Source organism: Saccopteryx leptura, chromosome 2 (assembly GCF_036850995.1).
Source record: "Saccopteryx leptura isolate mSacLep1 chromosome 2, mSacLep1_pri_phased_curated, whole genome shotgun sequence".
NCBI classification, from domain to species: Eukaryota; Metazoa; Chordata; class Mammalia; order Chiroptera; family Emballonuridae; genus Saccopteryx; species Saccopteryx leptura.
Genome location: NC_089504.1, coordinates 324,422,143 through 324,441,023, shown reverse-complemented (window position 1 = coordinate 324,441,023; position 18,881 = coordinate 324,422,143). Strand labels below are relative to the sequence as shown.

At 40.4% G+C, this 18,881-nt stretch overlaps 1 protein-coding gene and 1 pseudogene across 5 annotated transcripts in view; one reads left to right on the top strand and one right to left on the bottom strand.

Annotated features, from left to right (window-relative positions):
- The window catches only part of BCAS3 (BCAS3 microtubule associated cell migration factor), a 614,901-nt gene that overhangs the window by 333,039 nt on the left and 262,981 nt on the right, over positions 1-18,881 (top strand). The gene's annotated exons all lie outside the window — the stretch shown is intronic.
- Positions 1-18,881, bottom strand: part of LOC136394061 (reticulocalbin-1-like) — a 32,632-nt pseudogene that overhangs the window by 469 nt on the left and 13,282 nt on the right.

The window sequence follows — 18,881 nt, the reverse complement described above, 5'->3', positions numbered from 1 at the left end:
ACAATAAATTAAAAAAACAAAAACAAAAAACCAGAACTTAGTCTGGCTTAGGGCCATTCTTCTTATGGGAAAACATACCCACATCATAGTCATCCTGATTCACAAACCCTTCCCTGTTCTTGTCGATGTCCTTCCTCCTGAGTTTCCAAAACCACACTTTCTTTCATATGCTCGAACTCCTCAGGGTGCAGAAAGGTGGCGAACTCCTCCCAAGTGACTTGGTCTGGTCACCACTGAGGTCTGTAGCTTTGAACCTTCTTCTCTCGTTAGATTGTAACATCTTTTCAAAGGTGTGATGACCTGAAGAGTCTGAAACACTGCAGGGTTTCCTAGGGAGTAAACATAAATGGGTTGTTTTCTTCCCAGGAAATTTTACCACCTTTGGCCCAATCATCATAGCTGTATCTTTTCTGCACCTGTTTGGTCCAGGTTTTCAGCTCCTCAGTGGTGACAGAGCCGCCCCCATTCGTGTCAATTCAATGGACAGTCTTCCCCAGCCTCTCCTTCCTCCCCTCCCTCTCCAAGGAGAGCAAGTCAAAGGCCTTAGTGCCCTCCTTGCGTCGGAAGGCCTCATGGTCATTGTGGAAGCTCTAGTTGTCCTGGCAGTTTGGGATGGGATTTGAACAGCGCCCTAGCACCAGCAGCAGTGCCAGGGTGAGTCCACTGGAAGGAATAAACGAACTTTTGTCTTCTGGTCACACTAGGCTAATTTTCAGACATATCATTGATGGATATTTGGGGCTGTCTTGTAAGCTAGCCCATGTTAGACATGGACCCAGGATATCGGCATATGGGGATTTGACCTGACTTCCATTAAGCCAAAAAGGTTTGTGAAGAATTGCCACCATTTTGGCATTATCACTGCCTTTGAGTGACTTGTATTTATGCTCTAGGAAGCCCTAGGGGACGTGATATGTTGAGTCCGAAACCTTTTGGTGTTCTAAGAAGACTGGAAACACCACAGTTTATTCTTTAAATGCTCAGTGTAAAGATTGTAGAAAATACCAAAAGTTGCGCTTGAAACTGCAGTTGAACTCCTCAGTTAGCATTCCCTTCTTTAGATAAGTTTATATAGTTTTTAAGGAAAGAATGTGTGCATGCTCAGGGAAAGACTCTTTTACCCTCTGTTTGTCTTTGCCTAAAGAGGACACTTAACAGCATCAACAGTAATCCCTTGACATTCTTTTATCAAACTGACTTTTCCAAGGTCCAAAATTTTAGCCATGAGTGAATACCTCTAATTAGTGTTTTTATAGCCATGAAAGGTCCTCCTCATTCCTGAATCAGAGTGCTTAAGCCAGGGAGACCTTAGTAAAATTTTGGTATGGTGCCTGAAACTTTTCATTTGCCTTGAAACCTGTTCCTAATTTTACTCTTTATTCCAATACACCCCCATTGATTAAATTAATTACTTGCCCCCTCTGTTCTTAAACTTTTATTGTTGTGTTTATCACCTCATATTAAAGTTAGGTGGGAACCATTTCCCATTCTAGACTGTGAACTCATCTTTGTACTCCCCCCCAGCACCTGGGAGGTTCCCACGCATATAGGCACTCAATAAATGTTAATGAATTCAACATTTCTGCGTGGAATATTGAAACCAAACTTTTGCATTTGAATAGACGCAGTAGTTGCCTCCGAGGAGAGGAACTGAGTGGCTAGGGAACAGAAATGAGAGGACTCTTTTTCAGTGTTGTATTTAGGACATGTGCATGTATTATCCATACAAAATGTAAATGAGAAAAAAAAACAAATGAAACACTCCGTTAACACCTAACAAATTTTGCAGAATTTGACAGGTTACTATTGCAAATTATTATCATTTATTTGTTTATACAAATAAAGACACTAAAGTTAAGGGATGTTAAATAACTTGTCTGTTGTCACATAGCTAATAGGTGGTAGAGCAAAGATATGAATCTGAAAACCTTTACTTTTTCCTGGATGTTGAATAGCATATTGGCCACAACAGCATGATTGTGTTTTTAAAATAAGTACGTAGCAGGGTGTGTATCTGACCAGGAACTATCCTTATTTATTTATTTATTTATTTATTTTAATAAATAGATTTTTATTAAATTTAATGGGGTGACATCAATAAATCAGGGTACATATATTCAAAGAAAACATGTCCAGATTATCTTGTCATTCAATTCTGTTGCATACCCATCACCCAAAGTCAGATTGTCCTCCATCACCCTTATTTATTCTTTACATCATGTAATTAATATGTGTGTCATAGAAGTTGCAAAAGACAACACCACCACTCTCGAGTGGCCCCCCTATTTTAAGGAGCCACTGACAAGCTTGATGCAGTTTAGATGCTTGGAGACTGCTGCCTCCCTGACTCCCCCAGATACCTCTGCAGCACACAGAGACTCTTACCCTTTCAGCAGTAAACATTTATTTTCAACTAGGAAAGCCACTATCAGGTGATGTTTTCTCAAGCTGAAAAAGGCTTTCACTAAAGCTTGGTGATTGCCCAAGGTCACATTTCTTTTCCATCTACTTGTGGGAAAATGCAAACTAAAAAAATACCAGTGTTGGAAACTCACAATATATTTAGTGGCTGGGAGATGGTGGCAAAGGGATTCTATTTCTCTCGGAAATTTTGTTAATTGCTTTTTCAAAATATGGATTAAAGCATAAAAGAAGCCCCAAAAGACCTGATTCTAAATGGACCTGACACCTTGATCTTCTGTCATGGCATAACATATGAGTGGGGATTCCCAGTGGACCTTTGTACACTATAGTATTTATTACTATAAAGATCTAAGAGTTCTTAGCTGCTTTGAAACTTGTGAGAGCTATTCAAATCCCATCAACTAGACTTGTATTTTCACATGTTAAAATAACTCTTTTTGTTTTCTTCTATTTTGTTGTTGTTATCGTTGAATAGTTTACTCAGAAATATCTTTCTACCTCAAGTTCTGAATAATAATATTTGGGTTTTCAATAAATTTAAAAAGTAAAGCGCAGATAGGAAAGTATACCTGAGAGATAAATGTTCTTGCTTTTCTTTTCTTGTCCATTTAATGCTCAGGGCCTATGGGGTCTTTAACTGGCCCATTTTATGCCTCTGTTTTTTCATCTGCTAAATATAAATAGTAACTAAATTTTGCCTTCTCTTTGGTTGATAGGATCAGAATATGAAAAAATTAAAGTCTCTGGGATGATACTTCTTTCAGCACCTGCTATTGATGGGGGCATCTTCACTGTAGTTTAACACTAGTTTCAATAATGAATACAAAGGTTTATTTTATTTTTTTGTATTTTTTTGTATTTTTTTGTATTTTTCTGAAGCTGGAAACCGGGAGAGACAGTCAGACAGACTCCCGCATGCGCCCGACCGGGATCCACCCGGCATGCCCACCAGGGGGCGACGCTCTGCCCATCAGGGGGCGATGCTCTGCCCCTCCGGGGCGTCGCTCTGTCGCGACCAGAGCCACTCTAGCGCCTGGGGCAGAGGCCAAGGAGCCATCCCCAGCACCCGGGCCAACTCTGCTCCAATGGAGCCTCGCTGCGGGAGGGGAAGAGAGAGACAGAGAGGAAGGAGAGGGGGAGGGGTGGAGAAGCAGATGGGCGCTTCTCCTGTGTGCCCTGGCTGGAAATTGAACCTGGGACTTCTGCACGCCAGGCCGACGCTCTACCACTGAGCTAACCGGCCAGGGCCACGAAGGTTTATTTTTAACAAGTGATTTAAAGAATAAATAAAGAACTTACTAAAAAATCTCAGTGAGTACAGTACTATTATATACAAATGAGATGTTCTTGGCTGACAGAATTATTTTGAGATTGTGATCATGAAATTAATGTAGATTAATATAATTTTGAATTGCTTCCTTACTTAATGAAGGAAACTTAACTAGAGTATGTATTCTGTGAAAGTTACAGAATCAAAGGGAAATAAATAGGATATTTAACACATCTACTTAAATCTTGTGTTTTATAGGCAGCCCATCCAGTTTTTGTCTACATGGTAAATTTTTTTTTTTTTTTTTGACAGAGACAGAGAGAGAATCAGAGAGGGACAGATAGGGACAGACAGACAGGAGGGAGAGAGATGAGAAGCATCAATTATTAGTTGCGGCTCCTTACATGTTCATTGATTGCTTTCTCCATATATAGCCTTGACCGTGGGCTACAGCAGAGCGAGTGACCCCTTGCTCAAACCAGAGACTTTGGGCTCAAGCTGGTGAACCTTGCTCAAACCAGATGAGCCCGCGCTCAAGCTGGCGACCTTGGGGTTTCGAATCTGGGTCCTCTGTGGCCCAGTCTGACACTCTATTCACTGCACCACCGCCTGGTCAGGCTACATGGTAAATTTTATATATAATGGATAATAGTGGGTTTTGGTAACATTTGATTCCTTAGGCCCTGGTCGGCAAAGTGCAGCTCGCGAGCCACATGCAGCTCTTTAGCCCCTTGAGTGTGGCTCTTCCACAAAATACCACATGCGGGTGCTACCTCGAGAAGGAATGTACCTACCTATATAGTTTAAATTTAAAAAATTTGGCTCTCAAAGAAATTTCAATCATTGTACTGTTGATATTTGGCTCTGTTGACTAAAGAGTTTGCCAACCACTGCCTTAGTGTATTGTGCTAAGCATTTCACATGCATTACCTTTCTTTGTGTTCACAAAAAATTCTGTGAGGTGAAAGTATTGTTTTAATTTCCTTTTTTAGGAATAAAGAGCACTGACTTATAGAAATTATGTAAATTATACTAATTCCCACTTTGACAATGCCACCTGACTTTATCATGAAGATTTTTATATCAATCTTTATTAAAACATATATTTGAGAAATACATTTTTAGAATAGATGGGTGTGTTGTAGAAGTGCACAGAACTTGCGGTCAAATGTAGGTTGATTTTTATATCTATAGCCAACCAGTTCATATGACCTTGAGTCTCTTTGTCCTTAACACCTGTCTCCTATGTTGTAAAAATTAATAGATACAACATTTAGATAGCTTCTGACCACTGTTCAGGTACACAGCAAGGACTCACTAAATGTTAAGTTCACTTTTTGTTATTTTATTTCAAAATAATAATAATAGCTTATACTATATCCCAAAGTTTTTATATATTTTGCTCCTTACATTATGTTTATTCCTCATGACCACCCTATTGAGAATGACGAGCTTACTGTCCTCATTTGTAATGGAAGAAACAGACTGGAAAAGTGGTTGGTACCAGTTTGGAGGCCAGACAGTCTAATTCAGGACCTTGCATTCTTAACTAATATGTGATTTTCTTTGAGGATATTTTCTAATAGATTAGATTTTGGTATTTCAGGCAATGGTCTATATCCCAGCAATTATCCCATGCTTTCTCTACCATTCAGTTCTCCCATTTTTAGATTTTGACAGTATGACAATTCCTGATCCTCATTTGATTTTTATAGTGTTTGTTAGATTAGATGTTCAAAGACCCTTTTGACTCGAAAATCTATGATCCTATACTGTTTGGGTACATTTGTAGTATTTTAAGGCAGCTCCGACAGTCCTTTAAAGGAAAGAAAATTTTCACTGTGGCTTAATGAGAGATATGTTTACTTCTGTACTGAAGTGAAATTAACCATTTCCTCGGGTTTTTGGTGGGGATTACAGTACAGAAATGAACTCCTCAAGCTTATCTTGGAAAAGAAGAACCTCAAAGTAGTTCTTCCCAAATGAATTTAATGTTGGTCAGATTTGTTTTTTCATGTGAGTACAGTTTGCTCAGCCTACAAAGATGAAGTAGAGCCATTTTGTTAGCCAGTGGGGCACCCCTTCTCCTGAGCAGGCTGGATTGGCTGCTTGCATTTGGTTTTGACTGTCTTGATATGCCATTGTCTCTCTTTCACCCTTCTCCCCTGCTGTCTCTGTTTCTATTTCTTCCTTCTTGCTTCTAGTTTTTCATTTTGATAATTCTTTATATATATATATATATATATATCTGTAAGTAAAAGACTCTTCCAAGGATGCTGAACATGCCATTATTTTTATAACTCCCCTTATATGCCCGGAAGATTTTAGCATGGCTGTAAAACGTGTCCTTGGCATAAATTTGGCATGGTTGTTATCCTGGGTGAGACTTTTCATTGGGATCATGAAGTGTTGGGGCGTTGCTGCCCTCTACTCTTCCTTCTTCAAGTATGACATTAGTGGTTTTAGCTCTTGTTGACTCTTCTTTAAACTGAAGCTTTATAGCCTATTAGAGCATAGTATGGATTTTTTTTTATGATATGTTGGAGGAAAGAAAAAAGTCCTCTAAAGTTACAAATGGTTTCATTTACCAAAATGACTATTTCTCTTGGAAAGTTTTGTCATTTCTTTAGCATTTCCAGGAGTTGGGTGGGCTTGCTAGCCTCCCTCCCACTCCGTCTCCCCACCCGCACTCCCATGTTGGCAGAGATGTTGGGAGCTTTAAGCATAATTCCAGGCTTCTAGGAGAGAAAGTATTGACCAAAGAGTAACCAAGACACACTTTTCTGCTCTTATTTTAAAGAAACTTTCCAGTCAAAATGGATGTAAAAACAAAATATTACAGGGTTATTTTTGACTATCCTATTGTAAAGTGTATGACAAATGCTTTAGAATATCAGTCATTACTATTTCAAGCAGCCTTGAGGAATTGAGATCTGTCCTTTTCAAATCTACACTTAATATCTGACTTCATCGTTTACCGGGGCAAATACAGTCTCGTTTACTTAGGGTCTGGGTCGGTGCTGGGTCAGTGCCACGGTCCCCACTTCAGGGACACGTGGCCCCTTGTGGAAGGGCCTCTGCGTTGCCCTGTCTGTTCCTGCTTCACTAAAGGACTTCCAGCATCTTTGTTTTTCCAAGGTATCTGAAGGCTTCAATGAGGTGAAAAATACTTTCCCTCTGCATAAAAATAAACTTCTAAAACTTAGAAGTTTGGTCTTGGGTTTTGCTTATCAGAGTAGCTTTGCCCAGTACAGTAGCAGAGCCCTGTGACTGTGAGCTGCCAGTGGGTAGACGAGGAGCCACCGTAGAAAGTGAAGGACTTTCTGGCCAACTAAGTAATGTCCTTTGACATGCTACCAGATTATATCATCAATCTAGAAATAGCCGAGAGGAGAGAAACCTGTGCATTTTTTTGTCCTCACAAGCTGTGTAATACATACTTCAGGTAACCTCCATGTGTTTCCTCCCTGCTGTTGGCTCAGCTGTGGCTTTTCTGGAGCCCTATCTGTACCTCCCCCCTCTTTCATCTCTCCCTTTTTATGAGAATAAAAAATAAATTGGGTGCTATTTAAATATTCCCTACTTATGTTTATTGAAAATTACCCTGCGGCAGGGCATTATAGCACTTTGAAAAACTGTCTTGTGCCAGCCCTGTTTTCCACCCACGTGGTTTACCCCAAAACCTGGATTTTGTTTTCTTCAGACCTTTAATTTCTTTAAACCAAATGATCACAGAAAAACTTAGGAGTAGGCTAGTTTCATTTGTGAGGTCTTTAATAAAAGTTAAGTGGAGTGTGGCTAGAAAACCAGACCCGTGAAAAGTGTGGCTGTGCTGACACTAGAGGAAATCTTAGACTTCTTGCTTTTGGTGTTGGGGAGAAAAAGAGAAGGGAAGGTGGAGGACCCTCTGCGCTGGCGCACTGTGGGGCAGAAAGGGAGCAAGAGAAGTTTGGTTAAGTTCATTTGCCATGTATTGGAGTTTTATTTAAAAGTTTGTCCTGCTTATATGTAGTTTATGATCTCCCTAGAATTTTTTTTTTTGTGTGTGTGTGTGTGTGTGTGTGTGTGTGTGTGTCAGACATAGACAGAGAGAGGGACAGACAGACAGGAAGGGAGAGAGATGAGAAGCATCAATTCTTTGTTGCAGTCCCTTAGTTGTTCATTGATTGCTTTCTCATATGTGCCATGATGGAGGGGCACTACAGCAGAGTGAGTGACCCCTTGCTCAAGCCAGCAACCTTGGACTTCAAGCCAGCAACTTTTGGGCTCAAGCCAGCAACCCCGCGCTCAAGCGGGTGAGCCCATGCTCAAGCCAGATGAGCCCACACACGAGCTGGTGACCTCTGAGCTTTGAACCTGGGTCCTCTGCATCCCAGTCCAATGCTTTATCCACTGCACCACTGCCTGGTCAGGCTCCCTAGAAATTTTTGAACACATAAAAGAAGTATACATAATATTGCAACACTAATTTTGTTCCACAGATATAATTCTTTTTAACATTTTGATATATAATTTCTTAATGTCTTTTATTATCAGTAGGTTTCCTTCTAGTCAATAAATATTTTTCAAAACATAGATATTCTTTTTTCTTGTTTCTTTTTTGTATTTTTCTGAAGTGAGATGCAAGGAGGCAGAGAGACAGACTCCTGCATACACCCAACCGGGATCCACCCGTCATGCCCACCAGGGGGCGATGCTCTGCCCATCTGGGGCGTCACTCTGCCGCAATCAGAGCCATTCTAGCGCCTGAAGCAGAGGCCACAGAGCCATTCTCAGTGTCGAGCCAACTTTGCTCCAATGGAGCCTTGGCTGTGGGAGGGGAAGAGAGAGATCAAGAGAAAGGAGAGGAGGAAGGGTGGAGAAGCAGATGGGCGCTTCTCCTGTGTGCCCTGGCCAGGAATTGAACCCAGGACTTCCACATGCTGGGCCAGCGCTCTACCATTGAGCCAAATAGCCAGGGCCAAAACATAGGTATTTTAATGCTTATTATCTTTCACTCATTTGTCTAGTCTTCTATTAAATGTTTTGGTTTCTTTCTTTTTTTTTTTACTATACTAATTAGTAATAAATAAATTTCCTGTATATAAATCTTTGGTTTATATTTCCAAACATTTAAAGAAGAATTAATATCAGTCCTTCTCAAACTGTTCCAAAAATAGAAGACAAAACATTTCCAAATTAATTTTACAAGGCCAAAACTCAACAAGGACACTATAATAATAGAAACTTAACAGGCAAATATCCTTGATGAACATATATGCAAAAATTCTCAATAAAATATTAGCAAATGAAATTCAACAGTACATGGAAAGGATCATATACTATGATCAAATGGGATTTACTCTAGGGATGCAGAGATTGTTCAACATCACCAAATCAATCACTGTGGAACACCATGTTAACGAAATAAAGGATTAAAATTATATGACCATCTCAATAGATGTAGAAAAAGCATTTGACAAAATTCAGCATTCATTTATAATGAAAAGAAAAAACCCTCTAAATAAAATGGGCATAGAGGCAACATACATATGATATTAAAGGCCGTAAGGGACAAGCCCACAGCTAAATCAGAGCCAGTGTTGAAAAGCCAAAAGATTTTATATATATATATAAAAATTATATATATATAATTTTTTTTTTTTTTTTTTTTTTCTGAAATGAGAAGTGGGGAGGCAGAGAGACAGACTCCTGCATGTGCCCATTCGGGGTCCACCCAGCATGCCCACTAGGGGGCGATGCTCCATTGCAACCAGAGCCATTCTAGTGCCTGAGGTGGAGGCTATGGAGCCATCCTCAGCTCCTGGGCCAACTTTGCACCAGTGGAGCCTTGGCTGTGGGAGGGGAAGACAGAGATAAAGAGAAAGCAGAGGGGGAAGGATGGAGAAGCAGATGGGCGCTTCTCCTGTGTGCCCTGGGTGGGAATTGAACCTGAGACTTTCACAGTCTGGGTTAACACTCTACCACTGAGCCAGTTGGCCAGGGCAAGCCAAAGGATTTTCTACCAATATCAAGAACAAGACAAGAATGCCTACTTTTGCCACTTTTATTCAACATAGTACTGGAAGTTCTAGTCAGAGCAATTAGTCAAGACACAGAAATAAAAGGCACTGAAACCTGAAAAGAGGAAGTACATCTGTCATTATTTGTAGTTTACATGATATTATGTGTAGAAAACACTAAAAACTTTACCAAGATACTTTTAGAACTAACAAATTTAATAAAGTTGCAGAATACAAAGTCAATATACAAAAATTGCTTGTATTTCTATTCACTGATAAGGAACTATCACAAAGATAAACTAAGAAAACAATTTCATTTATAGTTAAATCAACAAGAATAAAATACCTAGATATAAAGGCAATGATGAAAGAAGTTGAAGAAGACACAAATGGAAAGATACAGTGAACTCCTGTTTTGGAAGATTTAATATTGTTATAATGTTCATTCCACCCAAAGCAATCTACAGATTTAATGCATTTCTTATAAAAATTCCAGTGGCATTTTCACAGAAATAAGACAAAAACCATCCTAAAATTTGTGTGGAACCACAAAAGACCCAAATAGCCAAAGCCATCTTGAGGAAGAAGAACAAAGCATGGAGGCACCATGTTTCCTGATTTCCAACTATATTACAGAGCTATAGTAATCAAAACAATATTGCATAAAAGTATAGATCAATGGAATCGAATAGAGAGCCCAGAAGTAGACCCATTCATATATGGTAAATTAATTTACAATAAAGGAACCATGAATATACAATGGGGAAAGGATAATCTCTCCAATAAACGGTGCTGGGATCATTGGACCACTGTCTTAAACCTTACACAAAAAAATTAACTCAAACTGGATTAAAGTCTTGAAGAAAAGACCTAAAAGCATAAAACTCCTAGAAATATATATAGGCAGAAAGCTCCTGGACATCTATCTTGACTGTGGTATTTTTAATTTGATACCCAAAACAAAGGCAACAAAGCTAAAAATAAGTGGAACTATATAAATATAAAAATGGAAAGGTAACCTATGGAATGGGAGAAAATGTTTTCAAATTATGTATCTGATAAGGTCTTAATATCTAGTATATATAACGAATGCATGTAACTCAATGAAAAACAATTTTATTTTAAAAATGGGCAGAGGACTTAAAAAGACATTTTCCACAAAATATACAAATGGCCAACAGGTACAAGAACAGGTGTTCAACATCACTAATCATCTGGGAAATGCAAATCAGAACCACAATGAAACCTCACCTCACACCTGTTGGAATGGCTGTCATCAAAATGAAAAAAAAAAAAATAAATAACAGGCATTGGCAAGGAGGTGGAGAAAAGGGAACCCTTGTGCAATGTAAATTGTAATTGTGGAATGTACATTGGTACAGACACTGGAAAACAGTTGGAAGTTCCTCCAAAAGTTAAACATACTGTAGAACTACCATATGATAAATTCCACTTTTAGGTATTTACCTTAAGGAAACAAAAACAGTAACTCGAAAAGATATCTGTACCTGCATGTTCAATGCGGCATTATTTTCAATCGCCAAGCCATGGGAACATCCTAAGTGTCACTGATGGATGAGTGAAGAAAATGTGGTATCCATATATACAGTGGAATATTATTCAGCCATAAGAAAGGAAACCCTGCCACTTGTGACAACATGGGTAGGCCTTGGCGGGCATTATGCCCTCAAGTCAGACAAATACCACATGCTCTCACAACTGGGATCTTAAGAGAAAAATAACTCCTATTGGGGAGGGGATGAAATGGGTGAAGGTGGTCAAAGGTACCAACATACAATTATAAAATGAGTAAGTTCTGGGGATGTAATGTACAGTATGGTGACTGTAGTTAATATAATAACACTGTATACATTGATTATTTGACAGTTGCTAAGACAGTAGATCTTGAAGTTTTCATCATGATAAAAAATATTTGTAACTTTATGTGGTGATGAGTGTTAACTAGACTTATTGTGGTGATCATTTCACAATATATACTCTGAAATTAATGCCATCTCAGTTATATTTCAAATTTTAAAATATAAAAGAATGGTTTAAATGGAAATTTTTCCTATATATATTATCACAAAAAAGAGAACAAGAATAAACAAGTTTTATTTGAGGGGGATAAACTTTAGCTTATATTTATTTGGTTACTTTTGAGGTTGAGCATTGAAAAAATATTAATTATCCATTTACCATTACCTTCAGGAGTTTTCTTTTTTTTTTTTTTTTTTTTTTTGTATTTTTCTGAAGCTGGAAACAGGGAGAGACAGTCAGACAGACTCCCGCATGCGCCCAACCGTGATCCACCCGGCACACCCACCAGGGGCGATGCTCTTCCCACCAGGGGGCGATGCTCTGCCCCTCCACGGTGTCGCTCTGCCGCGACCAGAGCCACTCTAGCGCCTGGGGCAGAGGCCAAGGAGCCATCCCCAGCGCCGGGGCCATCTTTGCTCCAATGGAGCCTTGGCTGTGGGAGGGAAAGAGAGAGACAGAGAGGAAGGAGGGGGAGGTGGAGAAGCAAATGGGCGCTTCTCCTATGTGCCCTGGCCGGGAATTGAACCCGGGTCCCCTGCACGCCAGGCCGACGCTCTACCACTGAACCAACCGGCCAGGGCCAGGAGTTTTCTTTTTAATATCTTTTTCCAACTTTTTATTTCAGCCTGTGTATATTATTATGTTTGAAAGGACTTTCTTATAGACAACATATAGTTGAGTCATGTTTTTGGTTCTCTCTGCCAATCTGTCTTTTATTTGGTGTTTGTAGACGATTTACATTAACTATACTTATTTATATGTTAGGGCTTAAGTCTGCCATCTTGTTTTTTATTTTCTATTTTGTTCTCTATATTTTTTATTTCTTTATTTTTCCACCTGATTTTCTATTCAAGGGTTGCTTGAAGATTTTATAACATTCCATTTTTTTTTAATTTATTTTTTTACAGAGACAGAGAATGAGTCAGAGAGAGGGATAGACAGGGACAGACAGACAGGAACAGGAAGAGATGAGAAGCATCAATCATTAGTTTTTCATTGCGCATTGCAACACCTTAGTTGTTCATTGATTGCTTTCTCACATGTGCCTTGACCGCGGGCCTTCAGCAGACTGAGTAACCCCTTGCTGGAGCCAGCGACCTTGGGTCCAAACTGGTGAGCCTCGCTCACACCAGATGAGCCCGCACTCAAGCTGGCGACCTCGGGGTCTCGAGCCTGGGTCCTTCTGCATCCCAGTCCGACGCTCTATCCACTGCGCCACCACCAGGTCAGGCATAACATTCCATTTTGATGTATCTGTAGTGTTTCCTATTATTCCACTTTCTATAGTTTTATGAATGGTTGCTCTAGGTGTATTATATTGTACATGACATCACAGTCTGGTGTTGTCTTTTCCCAATTTCAATGAAGCCATTCTTCCCTTTACCCTCTTTTTTTATAGTATAATTATCTTAAATATTTTCTCTATAAAATTTGAACCACATCAGTGACATTTACAATTTTTGCTTTAACTCTTAAACATAACTAAAACTCAAGAGCCTAAGGAAAGCCTATTTACCCATACAGTAGTTTGGTTTACATTTTCTTCCCCTTTTTTTTTCCTTAAGTGAGAAGCCGGAAGCAGAGCAACAGACTCCCTGGCAAGCCCCCTACCAGCCAATGCACTGCCCATCTGGTGTCGTTGCTCTGTTGCTCAGCAACTGAGCTATTTTAGCACCTGAGGCTGGGCCATTGAGCCATCCTCAGTGCCTGAGGCCAACCTGCTCCAACTGAGCCATGGCTGTGGGAGGGGAAGAGAGAGAGAAAGAGAAAGGGAAGGGAGTGAAGAAGTAGATGGTTGCCTCTCCTATGTGCCCTGATCAGGAATCGAACCCAGGACTTCCACATGCCAGGCCGACGCTCTACCACTGAGCCAACCAGCCAGGGCCTGTTAACATTTTCTTTCGTTTTTATAATGTTTGTAAGTTCCTTCTTTTACTGTGTTCTTTTTGTTGGGAGAACTTCTTTTAATTGTTCTTTTAGAGTAAGTCTGTTGGCAACAAAATCTCTTCTTTTTTGTTTATCTGAGGATGTCTTGATTTCCCCTTTATTTCTGAAAGATATTTTCTCTGGGTACAAGATTCAAGGTTGACAATTCCTTTCTTTCAGTACTCAAAACAATATTGTATACGTTTCTTCGAGCTTCTATGCTTTTTGAAGTGTTTTCCCCTTCAGCTGAAGTGTCATTTTTCTCTGGCTACCTTCAAGATTTATTCATGGGGTTCTTTTGGGAGTATTCCATTTGGGGTTCACTCAGCTTCTTTATAGAGATTTTATGTCTTGCAAATTCGGGTAGTTTTTAACTATTATTCTTTTAAAGCCCCATCTTTTTCCCTCTCCTTCCAGGCTCATTATGACCCAATGTTAGACCATTTTTAGAATCCCACTAATCTGAGATTCTGTTAATCTTTCAGCCTATTTTCTCTATAATTTTCATATTGGGTAATTTCTGTTGTTCTTTTATAGTTTACTGATTCTTCTCCTCCACTCTGCTATTGAATACATCCATTGAATTTTTAATTTTGTTTATTATACAGTGTGTTTGTAAAGTCATGGTACACTTTTGACCAGTCACAGGAAAGCAACAAAAGACGGTAGAAATGTGAAATCTGCACCAAATAAAAAGAAAACTCCCAGTTTCATACCTATTCAGTGCAATTCGATATGGGCTCACACACAGATTTTTTTTAGGGCTCCTTAGGTAGCTATCCCGTATAGCCTCTACAGACTCGTCACTGACTGATGGCCTACCAGAACGGGGTTTCTCCACCAAACTGCCGGTCTCCTTCAACTGCTTATCCCACCAAGTAAGGTTATTCCTATGTGGTGGCGCTTCGTTATAAACGCGCCAATATTCACGTTGCACTTTGGTCACAGATTCGAATTTAGCGAGCCACAGAACATACTGAACTTTCCTCTGTACCGTCCACATCTCGACTGGCATGGCCGTGGGCTGCTCCTCTGTATACACGGTGTTATGTCATCATCTGCGCATGCACACATGCTGCCACATCATCCTACAGAAACTGGGAGGGTTTTCCTTTTATTTGGTGCAGATTTCACATTTCTATTGTCTTTTGTTGCTTTCCTGTGACCGGTCAAAAGTGCACCATGACTTTACGGACACACTGTATTTTTATATTCTAGATTTTCCACTTGATTCTTCTTTAAATCTTCTTTGCTAAGAGTTTCTGTTTCGTTACTGAGGCTTTCTGGGTTTTTTGTTTGTTTGTTTGTTTGTTTGTTTGTTTCTAGCAGGTTCATAATTGTTCTTTGAAAGATTTTTATTGTATTTTTAAAAACATTGCCAGATAATTTTAAATCTTTGTTATCTTAGTGTTAGTGTCCATTGATTATCTTTCTTTTTATTCTGTTTGATATCTTCCTGGTTCTCGGTATTTTGAATGATTTTCCATTGAAACCTGGGCATTTCCCTAAGATTTGGGTCTTACACCTTTTGTCTTAATTGGCTTTCTTAGGCACCACTGCTGCAGGGAAACTGGGGTGTTCTGCTAGGGTTCTGCCAGCTGGAGGTAGATGTTTGCTTGGCCAGTGTTGCCACCCAAAGTCGGGATTCTAAAGGGCAGATTTCCAGTTCCCTATCTGGTCTCCACCAACAAAGCAACAAGATGCCCCATTCCTCCTGGGTGATGAAAAAAGCCTTGGCTTTCCCCTCGGCTTCCTCTGACAGCAACGGAGTGGGAGGAGCAGGGACACCTCTTTACTGCTGGGTGAGGGCTAGACATCCCAGCTTCCTATTTGCTCTGCACTGACATTGCATGTGTGTATTGGGGGTGAATTACAGTGCATTTAATATTATTCCATATTGGTTTCAGGTGTACGGCACAGTAGTTAGACACTCACAAAAGTTAGGGGATATTTCAAAATGAATATGAAGGTATAAAATATCCCCTAATTGTTATGAACAGTATACTTTACAAAGTGGTTCCCGCCACCCTGTATTTCAAGTACTTGGCCCTATACATAGTTATTACAATATTACTTATTATATTCCCTATGCTGTAATTCACATCCACGTGACTATTCTGTAACAACCATTTGTACTTCTTAATCCCTTTACCTTTTCACTGGGCCCCTCCACCCCACCCCACCCAGCCTCTGGTACCGTCAGTCTGTTTACTTATCTATGAGTCTGTTACTGTTTTATTTATTTATTTTGTTTTTAGCTCCCACATATAAGTAAAATTGTATGATATTTGTCTTTCTTTGTCTGACTTATTTCACTTAGCATAACACTCTGTAGATCCATCCATGCTGACCCAAAAGGTAATACTTTATTTATTCTTTTATGGACAAGTAGTATTCCATTGTATATATGTGCCATAACATTTTTTTAAATCTACTCATCTACTGATGGGCGTTTGGGTTGCTTCCATATCTTGGCTGTTGTCAATAATGCTGCAATGAACATAGAGTTGGTTCTTGTTCACAGCTTGTAGGAATTAATGTTCTCACTCCCCCCTCTGACACCCCCCCCCCAGTGGGGTTATTGGGCATCTCACTGGAATCTCATAGTGGTGGAAGTCTAGGCTCTCCATTTGGCTTTTGCTAGCCTGTGTGGTGATAGAGCCACAGTGGCCATTATTGTTTTTTTCCTGGGGTGTTTTCTAGAGTATGAAAGTTTCTGCCTTGTGAGGCTGCCCGATTCCTTTAGTTAGCGAGATCAGGCTTTTGTGCAGTCTTTTTTTGTCCTTTGACATTTCCAGGTTGTTGGCTTTGTCAGCTCCAAGGCTGGGATATTTGAGGCAAAAGAAAACCTTAGCATGCATGTTCTTTTGTGTTCTGCAGGTCCTAGCTGTTCTCTGTTTTTTCCACCTTCCAGAATCTTCTTATAACACACCTTCAAGGGAACAATTTGTCCCTGATTTTTTTCAGTATCAAGAGTCAACAAGTTTTTTATCTAAAGAGCCAAGATAGTAAATATTTTAGACCTTGAAGGCCATTCTGTAATGGTATGTACATTTAAATTTAAATTTTTCATTTCTTCCTTGCTTCCTTTTACTTTACCAATATGTTAGCATATCATGTCCAGTATTACACAAGGTTACAACTAAGCTAGATCTTTTGTGTGTATTAAAGTACGCTAAATTTTGCCAACACCATTTCTCTTTTTCATACATGTTACAAAAAACTGGGATGGAAAAATGCTGAATCGGTGATGGCCATCAAATGTGCCCTGACTATGAGATGGGCTGTGTGTGTGGAGTCTTCAGTCTTGCTAAGGATGGCCACAGCTTTTCTTTTTTTTGTTTCTTTCTCTCTCTTTTCTTTCTGGCTTAATTCTTTTACAAATATAGTCTGTAGACTAGTCTCTTTTTTTTTAGCCTTACTAAATACACCTGCTGAGATCTCAAACTCAGGCTTCTCTAGAGATGGTCTTTATAGATAGAGCCAGTGATTAGCACCTAGCTCGATAAGCTGGTATCATCTCTGATACGGTAGGTGATACCTTGAGTTACTGCGTCCTTTTAGTTCCTTTGTGTTCTGAATACCTTGCAATTGAAGTTTCATTACTTAGGGATGGTAGTACACCTTCTAAAATAAAGAACCTATCCCAAAGACCAGAATTTTTTTTTAAATTTGATAATTTTTTTGTGTGTGTGTGTGTGTGTGTGTGACAGAGACAAAGAGAGGGACAGATAGGGACAAAAGGGAGAGAGATGAGAAGCGTCAATTCTTAGTTGCAGCTGACCTGTGGTGGCGCAGAGGATAAGGCATCGACCTGGAGCGCTAAGGTCGCTAGTTCGAAACACTGGACTTGCCTGGTCAAGGCACATATAGGAGTTGATGCTTCCTGCTCCTACCCCCCTTCTCTATCTCTTTTTCTCTCTCCCCGTCCCTCTAAAATGAGTAAATAAAATCTTTTAAAAAAATTTTTAGTTGTGGCATCTTAGTTGTTCATTGATTGCTCTTTCATATGTACCTTGACTGAGGGGCTACAGCAGAGCAAGTGACCCCTTGCTCAAGCCAGTGACCTTTGGGCTCAAGCCAGCAACCATGGAGTCATATCTGTGATCCCATGCTCAAGCCAGTGACCCTACGCTCAAGCTGGTGAGCCTGTGCTCAAGCCAGATGAGCCCACACTCAAGCTGGTGACCTCAGGGTTTCTAACCTAGTTCCTCTGCATTCCAGTTTGACACTCTATCCACTGTACCACCACCTGGTCAGGATCTTTTTTTTTTTTCTTTTTTCTTTTCTTGCCTTTCTTTCTCTTTTCTTTTCTTTCTTTTTTTTTTTTTTTTTTTTTTTTTTCCTGAAGCTGGAAACGGGGAGAGATAGTCAGACAGACTCCCGCATGCGCCCGACCGGGATCCACCTGGCACACCCACCAGGGGCGACGCTCTGCCCACCAGGGGGCGACGCTCTGCCCCTACGGGGCGTCGCTGTGCCGCGACCAGAGCCACTCCAGCGCCTGGGGCAGAGGCCAAGGAGCCATCCCCAGCGCCCGGGCCATCCTTGCTCCAATGGAGCCTTGGCTGCAGGAGGGGAAGAGAGAGACAGAGAGGAAGGAGGGGGTGGGGGTGGAGAAGCAAATGGGCGCTTCCCCTGTGCCCTGGCCGGGAATCTAACCCCGGTTCCCCGCACACCAGGCCGACGCTCTACCGCTGAGCCAACCGGCCAGGGCCTTCTTTCTTTTTAACAATAGAGACAGACAGACCAACAGACAAGAAGGAAGAAAAATGATAAGCATCAACTCATAGTGCAGCACTTTAGTTGTTTGTTGATTACTTCTCATATATGCCTTGACCAGGGATGGGGCTCCAGCCAAGCCAGTGACCACTTCCTCAAGCTGGTGAGCCCTCACTCAAGCCAAATGAGTTCATGCTCAAGTTGGCGACCTTGGGGTTTCAAAGCTGGTACCTCAGTGTTCCAGGTCCACACACCATCCAGTGCACCACCACTAGTCAGGCCAAAGTATTTTCTTTTTCCAAGTTCTGTTGCAAACTCAGAATCTGTTGCAAACTAGTATTGAACCTAAGGATTCCCATGAACTCTAAAATGGTGAATAAGATTTGCCAAAGTTGGGACTAACATCTGAGGATCTTCCTGATACTGCTATTTGAAATTTATATCGGTTTTTTTTTCTAACGTGGCTTTCTTATTTCCTGTTTCTTATTCCTGTTGAC